This window comes from Rutidosis leptorrhynchoides, chromosome 4, assembly GCF_046630445.1.
Source record: "Rutidosis leptorrhynchoides isolate AG116_Rl617_1_P2 chromosome 4, CSIRO_AGI_Rlap_v1, whole genome shotgun sequence".
In the NCBI taxonomy this organism is placed as follows: Eukaryota; Viridiplantae; Streptophyta; class Magnoliopsida; order Asterales; family Asteraceae; genus Rutidosis; species Rutidosis leptorrhynchoides.
In genome coordinates this window covers 231,636,076-231,649,869 of record NC_092336.1, presented here as the reverse complement: position 1 = coordinate 231,649,869, position 13,794 = coordinate 231,636,076, and the positions used below count along the sequence as shown (strand labels likewise).

At 34.0% G+C, this 13,794-nt stretch overlaps 1 long non-coding RNA gene across 3 annotated transcripts; it reads right to left on the bottom strand.

The window, feature by feature from the left end:
- Window positions 1–799: 799 nt before the first annotated feature.
- Window positions 800–3,896, bottom strand: LOC139843373 (uncharacterized). Of its 3 annotated transcripts, none has more exons than XR_011757545.1 (3): window positions 3,651–3,896; window positions 1,241–3,441; window positions 800–1,074 (listed from the first exon to the last, which is right to left on the bottom strand). It is a non-coding gene; the product is annotated as an uncharacterized lncRNA (long non-coding RNA). The 3 variants fall into 3 exon arrangements; XR_011757546.1 differs by having other exon boundaries at window positions 800–2,091; window positions 3,302–3,441; XR_011757544.1 differs by having other exon boundaries at window positions 800–3,441.
- Window positions 3,897–13,794: the final 9,898 nt, after the last annotated feature.

The window sequence follows — 13,794 nt, the reverse complement described above, 5'->3', positions numbered from 1 at the left end:
GTGGTCTATTAAAATGATGAAAATGATTGATTATGATAAATTAATGAACTCACCAACCTTTTAGTTAACACTTGAAAGCATGTTTATTCTCAGGTATGAAAGAACCCTTCCGCTGTGCATTTGCTCATTTTAGAGATATTACTTGGTGTCATTCATGACATATTTCAAAAGACGTTGCATTCGAGTCGTTGAGTTCATCAAGATTAATATTAAGTCATTCATAGTTTGGATATATTATGAAAGGATATGCATATATGTCAACTTTCGATGTAATGGAAGTTTGTCTTTTAAAAACGAATGCAATGTTTGTAAAATGTATCATATAGAGGTCAAATACCTCGCAATGAAACCATATGTTATTGTATTCGTCCTTATGGATTAGGACGGGTCGCTTCACTAAACGGTCGGGTCAGGGGAAAGTGGTAAATTGAAAGATATGTTTAGTATTCAAGAAAGGCGTAACTAAGAAATAAGTAAACTACGTTGGCTACTAAGAAATAAGTAAACTATGTGGGTAAACGGTCGGGTAAGGGGAAAGTGGTAAATTGAAAGATATGTTTAGTATTCAATAAAGGAACACCTTACTCGAATGATCAAGTACAGAGATCCAAAAAAGTCAAATATATTCAAATACTATATATCTTACTCTACCAAAGATTGATTACTCCAACAACACAAGAAAGTGCAGTCATTGAGCTATTATGGTGACCTCCAACAATGACTTGATATCATAAAACTCACACTATGCATTCACCAAATCACATACTTGTACAATAAAATTTAACACTCAGAAAGCAAATAGGTATACTTTCTTAATCATATACCGTATATAACATTTGTTTCACAAAACTTGAAGGTTAGTGATTAAAGATGAAAAATACATCCAAAATTGCTCATAATCAAACAATATTATAGCATAAACGTCATTTAAGATGGGAAAAAAAATCTTGAAACCATTTAACAACATTCGAATAATTCTAAATTTAGGTGATTACTTCCCATTAATAATCTTCAAACTTGCAGCAGAGAGGGCTGAATCAAATGTGTTCAATAAAATAAAATATCAAAATTATCCTACAATCAAATTCAAATAATTAGATCATTAGTTCATTACTGTTATCAAATTTAAACTTAAGACAGTGTAAGGAAAACAGATATTAACCACCACGATTTTGTAAAAGAGCTCTTCATTTAGTGTCATGTTGATGATTCTTAACTAATCATTTAGTTACATACTTACCATTTGACAATGGATGCCAACATTATTGTAAATCACGGTTGACAATCTTGTACATTATTGCGTTATCCTCCTTAGCAACTATAGCAGGATTACCTGCACATTTTATCGTATTCTTCATCACCACCTAAAGACAATAGCTTACTAAAACCATGTATATTGATCCACTAACAATAATTTTTTGAATTTACCGCATGTAGTTTAATTTAACTATCATCAACTTAAAATCACTATAACATTGGATAATTTCAAAATGACAGCCTGTGGAAATCAATTTGCTTACCTTCTGTTCTAAAGAAAATAAAAAAATTGTATCAAATATATTTAGGAAGACAATTAACTCACACACTCCATTACGAATTTAAAAGATTGACTTGAACCCACAACCTCATTGATTGTTTGGTTACCTCGATACTGACCTTTGGTACCTAAAAATTGAAGCTAGTTAAAATTGATTCATACCAGAAAGCAAAGTAAAAGTTGATACTTCATGTTGTTTGGTTGGAGTACCAATTAAATAGATTTTCCGAACATAGTACCCACAGCAGCCTGTCAAAATAGTTTAAATTGACACAAAATTGAATCACTTAGAAATGGATTTCGATCACCAAATTGTTTCCTAGATGCACATGAATTGGTTCATCTGGGCTAAGTTGTTAGTATTTTGGATTTGTTAATTCATATCAAGTCAGATAACATAATCAAAAGTGTCCAAATGAATATCTAAAATTAAAGGGTTACCTGGATCTGGGCCTGCTCACGGCTGACCAAGAGCGAATTAGCACCGAGTTTACTAACAGCTTTTTCTTTTTCACCAGGTTTAGTACTAATCACAAAAACCTTAACACCAGGCGCTTTAAGAAACATAAGAGCCACATAAAAAAATAATACTATAATATAGAACACGATAACACAAAATCAAACATTCATTGAGACATTTTTATCTTTTCATATAGGATGTAAAGATGATCCGATGATCTTAAAACAGAAAGAGATAATCAAATATTAATTCCCCATATTCTTTGTATTAAGGTTCTTTACTTTTTCGTGATCATAGTTCCTGAATGATACAAAACCCATATCAATTAACATCCTTACGAATACGTTGTGTTATCTTTATTCGTAACGGATCAATTATGAATAGATGATATAGTCAGTACTACATATCATAACATGACATACATATTGAAAGACTGAAGGCTAATAATATCAATTTATAAACATCAGCATTAAATTAACCGAACAATTATCGATCTTGCAAATGTAGAATTTGGTAATTGTTCGGATGGACTTAAAACATATATCAATCCATTTATTTCATAAATACACTTAACTGAACCGACCCGTTTTAATGCCTTCATAAATACACTTAACTGAACCGACCCGTTTTAATCCATTTCTTCAGAATATACTTCAAATCTCCTTTATCAGAAATGTGATATATTTAATCAGATGAAAGGTAAGTACATTTCAGAATGAACGCGAGACATAGCAACAAAAAGATTCCTCCATCAACAAACATGATTTCAAATCATCATTCAACATGAAAATCATAAAACTCAAGTAAGCATAGAGTTGTTATAGACCCATCAAACACTCAAAATTTTCCAATTAACAAATACAACTAAATAAGATGACAAACCCGAATAAAATGATGACGTGGTCGATCTTCCACAAAGAAACACCCATTAATAGTGACGAACATGTAATTGAAATAAGTATATCGTTTTTGACAATTATAAATATTCATGAACATGTTATCTTATTATTAAATTGCTTGAAATCGAGTATGCGACTGATGCTGTAAGAAGATGAATTATGAAATTGATATATGATTATGTATGAAAAATATAAAAACGTTGCTACAAATCGATCGAATTCAATAAAAAAAAAAAACTATCAGATTGAACTTTGACACATCTTATAACTTATCACATTTTAATGTTGTACATATAGATAGCCACAACACATGACATTATCACTCCACACAAGCATTTAATCAAACATCTTATATGCATAATCATAAACCATATACCAATAACAATTTCAACAACGATTTGATACCTGTTTAGCAATAAACTTAGGATGATTATCCTGAAACCGTGATCATAGGCACACACTTTCCAGCGAGTTTAATTACTAATCTTAATTACTCTTATTTTAACACAAGATGTTCGTATCACAAGCATAGAAGATGTGCGAATCTGCATATACGTATGAACAGATAATAATGAAATACGGAGTATCAAATTGAAGATAGATCAAAACTGAAGAATCATTCTAATATATTATTATCAATATCGGAAATCAGAAACAATTTAAAGATAATAAGATTCGAGGATTTTATATCATGAAAAATAGAATTTATAATTTTAATATAAATTTTAAAACATAAAGGTTGTAACCATCATACCTTTAAACTAAACTGCATCGTGATTGAATGAATTTGAAAACCCTAATTTGAAAGTCAGCTTAAATTGAAGCAGATTCGTGAATTGAATAGATACAGAGACACCGTGTTCATCAGCGCTACTAAGGAGATCGAATTTATCAAAACCTGTGATAAATATTTAGTGAGGTCCTCTAATGGAAAGAAAGGGTTTTGTTATTGATTGATTTTTTATGTTCCGCCAGAAAGAATACGAGTGTGTTTATTTTCTTGTTTTGGATGAAGTGAAAGAATCAAAGTATGACCCATATTTTTTGTTACAGTCAGGATATTGAAAGGGCAATGGTGTCAATAAACAAATAGAATGATAAGAGACACAATTGTTGACTGATCAATAGAATCAACTAGTTGTGGAGCCCTCGCTTAGCGCCGGGGGGCTCCGTTTTGAATGCGAGTTAAAAAAAAGTTTTGATCTATTTTGTAAAAAAGAATTTTTTTTGACATAACATTGAAGGGTTGTTCCTTTTGTGAAAGTTGCTTCTTTTAGCGTCAGTGTTTTATTTTAAAAAAAAAGTTAGTAAAGTGGGGGTTCGATTTGTATTTTAATAAAAGTTAGTGGGTTAAGTTTGTGAAATTTGAATATTAGTAAAAAAAAAAAAAGTTAGTAAAGTGGGGGTTTGATTTGTATTTTAATAAAAGTTAGAGAGTTAAGCTTGTGAAATTTGAGAAAAAAATATACGTATAAAGTGGGGGTTCGATTTGTATTTTAATGAAAGTTAGGGGGTTAAGTTTGTAGAAATTGAAAAAGAAATAGTACTATTCATTTTCCCTTTACCTTTTAGATATAGGTATATAATATATAATGACTATTATTGAAGGATAGGAGTTGATCTAATGGTTATTTTTTTGCCATGTCAATCTTTTAAAAGTTGATTAGCTAAATTTGACTCGGTTATTATATATGATATAGAATATAGATAGATAGATATAGATATAGATATAGAATATAGATATAGAATATAGATAGATTATCATTATAATAATTATTAGTATTATCATTAGTATTATTATAATTATTATTATTAGTATCATTATCATTAATACTAATATTAGTATCATCTAATTATTATGATTACTATTATTATCATTATTATGAATTCGATATAAAAGAGGACAAAAAGCTATTAAACAAATCGATTTAGGAAATAATGAGTATAAGTATCATGGTGAAATTAAAATATTTTAGGATATTAATTTAGATAAAAAATATCGTTTTTTTTATTTTTATCATTATTATTATTAAAAGTATCATTAATATTAAAACTATGTGCTTGCGCTTTATTTATATGAATTGTTGATATTGACCGTAATGTTCTTCTTTTGCAGGGTTGTGCTGTTCCAGAGCTGAATCCACACTTCACCGCTCTCCGTTCTGAACAACTTAGGCAGTCAACTGCTGCAGCTGCTGTGTTGTTGATGAACCACCTACGGTCTTCTTTGCAATTGCAGCAGCATCAGGAATCCATTCTTGAGATAGCCCGTACTGAAAGGGCTGAAGGTGCAAATGCTCGCAAAAGAGCTACTGAAGCTGAACGTGCCTTGACCAAAACTCAAGAAGCTTTGAAAGCTAAAGAAGCTGAGTTAAAAGGTGCTCAGAATGTTGCTGCTATCTTGCGAGAGGAGAATGAGAGAGTGGTGGAAGTTGAGAAGAAGAAGGTTGAAGATGAGAAGTTGAAGGTTAGTGAACTGGAGAGTCAGCTGAATGCCTTAAAGCTAGAGTTGAATGTTGAGAAACGAAGCCTGCTGAACTCCTACGCATGGTGGAGGCCGATGAAGGTAATTTTGCTGAACTGAAGAAGGGGATACCGGGTGTAATAGCTAAGGTTCTTGGATCTCAACTTGTTGGGAATCCTTACAATGATTATGTTGATGCTATGGTCACTCATTCCATTTCTGATGTTACCAACAAAGTAACCAAACGCCTTGCCCCAAACCAGCCTCTTCCTCCTGCCATTGCTAACCTGACGCATCCCGGAACCCTGGAGAGAGTCAATGAGACAAGGGATAAACTAATAAACCTTAAGATTGACATTTTTGATGATGTGTGTAATAGGGAATAATCGTCTGCCAAGGATGTTCTTGGTGTTGAATTTGCATGAACTCTTGTAATAACTTATGAACAATGATTGTAATAAATTTATCTATCTTATGTAAACCTTCTATGTTGCCACTTTTATGATTATGTTTGGCTTTATGCTCACCCTAAATACTTGGATTTTTCTTGCTAAAAAATAAACCTGCTGTGCACCAAGCATATGATAAATTCTCTATGTATGATTGTGTATTGCATAACTTAATAAGATATATGAAAAAGTGTTTGATATAAATCTTATGAAGATGCCTTGCAGTGTTAATTTCTTCTGAATTAACAACATATACAATATTGAATTTATACTTTGCAAATATTATGCCTTCAAATAATTTGCAGGACATTAAAGTCCATCATACGCTTTCCGTCATGAAATTAATGAGGAATTTTTTTTGAAGAGTAGTGATGAATTAGTAACCGTTCCGCCATACGCCTTCCGTCATAAAGTTTATGAGAAAGAATTGTGAAATACTTTTGCCTTCATATAGTATAGGAACTTCTTTTGTTTTGTGAAGTAAGTCTTTATAATATTTGTCATGACAAGTATCTAGTTTTTCATTTTGCCTCGGTGCGTTCTAGTAAAATCTTAACGTTTTCTAGCCGATCCCTTGCGCCTTTTGCTGGCCGGCACAAGAGCATCTACCATTGGAAGTATAAAAATACTCTCCTTCTGTGGGCAGGATATAAATGCAATGTTTTACATTTGTCACAGGCAGCACTTTGCATAAGAAAAAGATAAAATTTTATTGATTGATAGTGCGCATTACATAAACAATTCATTATGAATTTAGGTGGGTCAGGCATAATTAGTATATTATGAAAGTTTAATGTATGATGTTGTAAACATATGCTTTGTAGCGTAACTACAATGGTGTACAATAAAATGATAGAATTTGCTCTTCATAAAATGCTAAAATTTGCTCTTCATACGCCAAGCGCCTTGCGCTGACCGGCCTGAATAGTTGATTACAGTATAAAAAGCTCATGAACTTCATCATCTCTGAACAATCGATTATGCCTTCTCTTATTTGCCCTGTCCTCTAGCAAATTTGCAAATGTAGACCGTTCTCTAGTTGGGGCTACATACTGTGAATGTATGGCACCCACTCCGTTAGGAGTTGGAAATCTGATCTCCGCATGAGCAGTGGATGCAATTGCTCCAAACTTTGCCAACGATGTCCTTTCGAAAAGGACATTAAACCGAGAAGTTCCTTCCAAAATAGTGAAATCAATTGTTTCAGTTCTCAGCAATGGGAATGTTCCCATAACAACCTCTAAACGAATTCGCCCTATGGCGTTCACCGGTGTTCCTGTCAATCCTGAAACCTTCAAATTTGTCCGCCGAGCCCTATTCTGTATGTGCCTTGGGAAAGTTCTCCAACAATACCAATAGATGATGTCGGCTTCACTGCCTGTATCCGTGTAGATACGGCTGATGAACTTGTTTGCAATTTCTGCTTATATGACCACTGGCTGGACGGATAAAGTCCAATTTTGAATTGATTGAAAAATGATTGGAGCATATCTCCAACCTTCAACATTGTTGTCTGATTGCTCACCATTTGCATAGCAACTATCATTGAACCACACCATTTTGATTACCACTTCTGGAGTTGGTTCACGTTCTCCGTATTGGTTTCTATTTTATCTTCTGCCATGCTATTCCCTTATTTGATTCTCATCTCGATGTCCTCTTCGACCATCACTTTTCTGCCATGCAAATTTCTTTTTAGGATCATTTCTTTTGTATTGCTTTCCTGGTAACAAGTGATTTAACTCCCCTGCCTTAATCTTTGCAATGATTTCCCTCATCAAAGACTTGCAATTATCTGTGTCATGACCCCACGCCTTACGAAAGTCACACCATAGTTCACTTCTTGGGCCATCTCTTTCCTCCATAGGTGCTGGAGGATTGAAAGCGGATCGAATAGGTTCAGTGAAAAGAATCTCCTTAGGAGTTTTGGTTAACTCCATTATCAACAGATGTCTCTCTAAAGGCCTCTCGTTATGGTGAAAATCATTGGGATGAGTGTTGCCTCTCCAACCGCCATTGGAATTGTCATTTCTCCTTTTGGTTTGATCAAAGTATCGTCCTCCGTTGTGCGGTTTGGAACTGTTGTTGTTACTATCAAACTTGTCTAAACCTCGCTCGCCGGCTCGGACATGCTTTTGTGCCACTTCCAATGCTTGGTGCAGAGTTTTTGGCAGGTCATACCTTAACGTATGAACAAGTGCACTAAACCTTCGCTGATCCAAACAGAAAATAAAACCAGATACTAGTTGCGACTCTGGACAGTCAGGTATTTTTTGTGCTTCAAGCGTGTATCTCTTCATGAAATTACGCAAGGATTCATTATGATGCATCGTTATTTCATGTGCATCAAGATGTGTGAAAGTGCAGCTACGAAGATTTTGATATTGCATAACAAACTTTGTACGAAGGTCCAAATAACTTGTTATACTTCTTAACGGTAAACTAGCAAATCATTCCCTTGCCATTTTCTGTAACACCATAGGAAACATATGACAAGCTACCTCATCATCCCAATGCTGCAACCTCATTGCACCTCCAAACATGGTAATAAAAACTTCAGGATCTGTAGTACCATCATATACTCCAATTGCCGGTATGCCAAGATTTTTAGGCAACGGATAGTTAGCAATTCGATCAATGAAGCACTGAGTAGATTCTGCCATAGCTGGCGGCTTTGTAGCTTGCTCTCCAGTAATTAGAGCGAAAAAATTATCTACAGCCACAGCGCGGACGACGGGCTGCACTAAGCGTTGCTTATATTTTGCCGGAGCTGTCTGCTTAAGGATTCCATTTAAAAGTAATGCTGCTTTCTTCTCAGACATGAACTCCTCTTTCTTATAATTCTATTCTTCAGAATCATTTGATATAGATTGCTTCTTCATAATTTTCTTGTCTTTACCATCCGTTATCCGTCGAAAAGATGTAAATGGTGGACATCGTCGTGGTTGCATCAATGGTCGCTTCCCTGGATTAAGAACGATATTTTGACGCCTTTCTGCACTTTTGGTTGCTATTTCTTCAATTATTGGCCTTTTCCCTGGATTTGTGGCCAAATGTTTAAGCCTTTCTGCGGTTTCAGTTACTGTTTCTTCAATTGTGCCTTCCGGTGGCTGAACAGATGCATCTTCTTCATGTATTGGCGGATAAGTTGTCATGCTTTCGGTTAATGGATTGTTAAATGTTTTGAGTACACTTGTGGATGGGGCTTCAGTTGTTTTTGTTCCTTTTCCATTCTGCGTGTTCTTAACATTAGTAGATGGCTCCATTGTTGACACCTATTTCCTTATGAGGTCAGGCTTAGTGTGTTAGCACAAATACTAGAAGTATCTATCTAAAAGTGGGGGAATGTTGCCGATTAATGTTTACTCTCGGGAAATAATCCCTGCAGAGCCGGTACACAGGTATAGAAACCTGTGGGGTGGCTTAATCAATCTTAGTCCGCTGAGCGTAGAGCTACTAGCCTGATGACTGCTAGTGAGAGAAAATACTATGTGAGAGAGAAAGGTGAAATCTCTGGTCACAAGTTATCATAGTGTCTGAATGTGTAAAATGATGACCTAAGGGGTCTATTTATAGTGATAGATCCACCGGAGTACTCGAGGACACGTGTCAGATGATGCTGCATTCTGTTATTCGTGATCCGATATTTACGCTGGATGTGACGCTCTCCGGTCAGGGCTTAAGCGCTAGTCGGCCTTCAGGGCTTGCGCATGACGGAGGTAGCCTGCACAGCGGATAACGCTGGATGGAAAGTTTCACAAAACTGTTGTTCCCAATGTTCCTGATGCTAATTTCATGCGAATATTATGCCTTTATGCGTGTATACGATAGGATACACCATTACTTTATTAGAGAAACAGTTAAACGTATTTGTTTATATAGCATTGACAAATATTTATGAAATCTTTAACAAATAATATGTCAATGTCATTTAGGAACTACCTGAGGACTTTAATCGCACCCGATAACTCGAAGCTGACTGCACCTATCTATGCTTGGATATGGATGGGAGATTCCATTGGCGGGGCTTAAAACAGGCCACAGATGTAACCAAAAAACAGCTTTTAGTTTCAGAAGGCTGGGTGAACTTTGTGGGTATGAATGGGTACAATGTGGGTGATAGGTGTATGATTGGGTTCTCCCATCGGTTCAGGAGTTTTTTCATGGTCATGGTTGGAGGCCACCCACTTTAACAATCTCATTCGGTTCAATAGTCTTTTGATAGTGCAACTTTAACTCTAATTTGTGGAGTAGTTATAGTGTATGTACGAATTGCACATGTACATCTTTTGTTAACTTGTAAGTTCCTCACCGGAGAACAATTTATGTTGTAAATTTACTCATGTCTGTAAGAATTTTATATTATGATATGTAAATTATGTTCGTATTTAATAGTTGACGTTGATGTTTGGTAAATAACTATCGTAATCGAATACATTTATCGTTCGATGTGTAGGTTCTTTAATCTTGTTTAGTAATGGAACATTGTAGTTTACAATAAACTAATTTGTCCAATTCAAATTTGATTGTATTTGAAGTTGCGCGTCACAAGTAACAACCTTAAAAGATGGTTCACTTATCATGGTAAATTGTATGTATTTGACTTTTTCAATGTAGTATATGTACAAGATTTTCTAATAAAATGTTTGGTTTAAATGAGTCTATTGTTCGATCAGTGGTAAATTCTTAAATTTGCATTGAGTTGCAATTTTGTAATCAAAAGAAATGTAAGAAAAGGTAAATATTACTAAATTTCATTATTCATTAACAAACATTAGCATATCTAAATGTATACTATCCATTCAGCTATTATATATATATAGGGAGAATTGCTGAATAATAGAGTAATACTGATGTGTGCAGCGGAGGTGTATGAAATACTATATTTTTTATTACGAAATACGATAAAAATTACACAAGTTTTATTATTTATCTACAGATGGGATATACCTAAACCTTGCTACAACACTATAGGCAGTGTACCTAATCGTAGAGTAGTGTAGTTTTTAGTAAGTCCGGTTCGTTCCACATGGAGCTAGTGATTACGTACTATATTTTTATACAACTATATTTATATAAAATATATATAATTATATATAGTAATAATAATATATAAAAGGAGGGTTTTACCATTTAATGACCGATTTGTCGATTTTAAATAAAGCGTAAAAATAAATGACGATAATTAAAATGCGTAAAATAAATGACAAAATTAAAGTGACAATAAATAAAATGACAGTAAATAAAAGTATGATGAGATATTAAATAACACAATTATGCTTATTTAAACTTCCGTAACCATGATGTTTGACATTTTGATTTTAATTTATTACTCTGGGTTAATTGTCCTTTGTCCTGGATTATTTGATACCTATCTGGTTTTTGCCCATAATAGTCCATCGGTCATAATTATAAGATGCTCGTCAAATTAACCTTATACCCGAAGTCAAATATTCCAACTAATTAGGGATTCAAACAGTAATGAGGTTTTAATACTTTGTTAATAATTACACCAGGTTATCGACTGCGTAAAATCCAAGGTTTTAATACTTTGTTAACAATTACACCAATTACCCTTGTATGTAATCCACCCCCTTTTTAATGAGATATGAATATTAATTTACCCACTTGATCAGTTTGAATAATCAATTACCCAACCCGAATAATTAATTAAATGATTGTAAAAGATGTCGTATAAACCTCACTAAATAGGACATGCATAATCATTTAATAATTATTAGATTAACTAATTTGAAGATAGGTTCGACAGATTCCAATGAGTTGTCATTCGATTAGACAATACCCCCCATCTATTAATGGTCCATAGTCAAATGTCCAGAAGTTCGGTCTTTTGTCCAAACCCTAATTATGGTACAAAATCCAATAACCCCGTTTTAATATTTAGTCCAACATCACGATTACTTTGACTCAAATAAGCATAATAATAACTTAGTTACGAGACATTAATTTAAAAAGGAAGAACATAGCTTACAGTGGTTATTAATCGCGTAGCGTTACACGGACAGAGTTTCGACTTTTAAAACCCGTAAAACATTTCTTACAATAACCTTATTATTATTAACTTAAATTAAAATTATAATTATAAATATAAATATAAATATGAATTATAGAAAGAAAGAAAGAAAGAAAGAAGAGTGTGAAGAGGTGCACTGAACTCGGCCGAAAATGTTGCAATTTATAGGACTTGGCCAGCCTTTAGGGCTCATGCGATCAGATGAGATATAGGCTTCCTGGCCATACGATCGCATGGCCAGCTGGATCAGCTCACATGTTGATTAAAACGTGGGCGGCTGCTTAATTTAATATATATATATAATATAATATATATAATTTTATATAATAATATAATTATATCTATATTATATTATATTCTTGTGCGTAGTTGACTTGTAATTTTAGGTCCGTTGTCTCGCGCGTTGATGCTCGGTTTATGTCTCAGTTCCAGATTTTCGAACGTCTTTTCGTACTCTTTAATATCTTGTACTTTATGTTTCGCGATTTGTAATTTGGACAAAAAATTATTTTCCTTAACTCCCAAAATTCGCGCAAGTCTTTAACTCACTTTTAGTGGCACTTTTGAGTGCACTATGACTTTAGTGGCACTTTTTCAGCTTTAGTGGCACTTTTTCAGCAATTCTTTAATCTTCGTGCTTCGTCTTCATATTTATTTATTTAAATGATTACAACTTAAAAATAGAATAATTACAACTAAAAGCTTTACATATTGGAAGGATATTGATACTAAATATATGTTCCTTTTTAACATTATCAAATATCCCCACACTTGAACGTTGCTTGTCCTCAAGCAATACAGAACTTGAAATTAAATCACACTTCACTCGAATCACTTTTTTATTCTCACACTTTATACATCAGTGATTTTAATACGGCGGTATAAACAATGATAGTAACGATGTGGTTTACAGTTCCACATGACTATGAAAATGTAGATCCTTTAAGGAAATTGGATCTTTATGAAAACATTTGATCTTTTGAAAATTCATTCTAGCTTTTACCCTAGATAAGTTTTCTGAAATAACCCTTCACCGGTGTTTGCAAAATGTTTTTGTGGGTTGCGTAGGTTTCAGATTTTAAAATTTTAGCTCAAAACTTGAGGTTTTGTGTCACCCACTTGCTAACCTTGTATTCAGAAAGCACACGTCCAGTTTACTTGCTCCGTATATTACCTTTCGGTAAACTACCGTCCGGTTGTAAAGGAAAGTGATGAACAAGCAACTGTTAAGGCAATGTCTAATGACATGCAGATGTTCATGGTCCACAACGTGTCGGATGCAATTACTATCCTTTGTAGGAGCAATAGTAAAGATCACCCTATAGTTTTTCGGTCTGGCACAAGGTCCTGTCTTCAACCATGCTATGTAACCACCGTTCTTACGGTTGACACCCGATTTGGTTCAGGTGACCTAATGAATTTCGGTGAATACTTAGGATTTTACGTTCAATGGTAATGAACGCATTGAAAATAGGTTTTCAGAAAACAAATCGGTTTTAATTTGATCAAAATATTTTCTCGTTCAAGCTCGAGTTTAGATATCATCGAATTCTATGAGTTTGTAATTCTCAATCTTTAAAGTCAATCTCAAGGATTGAGTAATATCAGTCTTAAAAGCTGATTTTAAATCTTTAAGGAGATTATCCTTTCTGGGGGTCTGATTCATTAGTCTTATCAAGCTAATTTGCACGGCGCCCTTACCATTTTACTAGACAGATCCTCTCATGGTTCGGATAAGTCTGACCACTTGGCGACCCTGTTTGATGCTGAAGTCCGTGGATTTCCTGCTGATTTTAGAGATGACTTTTTTAGATTTTTCGTCAACCTACAGCTGGTCTGGACGACAACTTCCTGACCTAAATCAAGAAGCGCGTGTCTTTTTCGGAAGACTTTACTTCCTTTTAATGATGGAATTGATTCATCATGTAGATCCACCTTTCTTTCAAATATA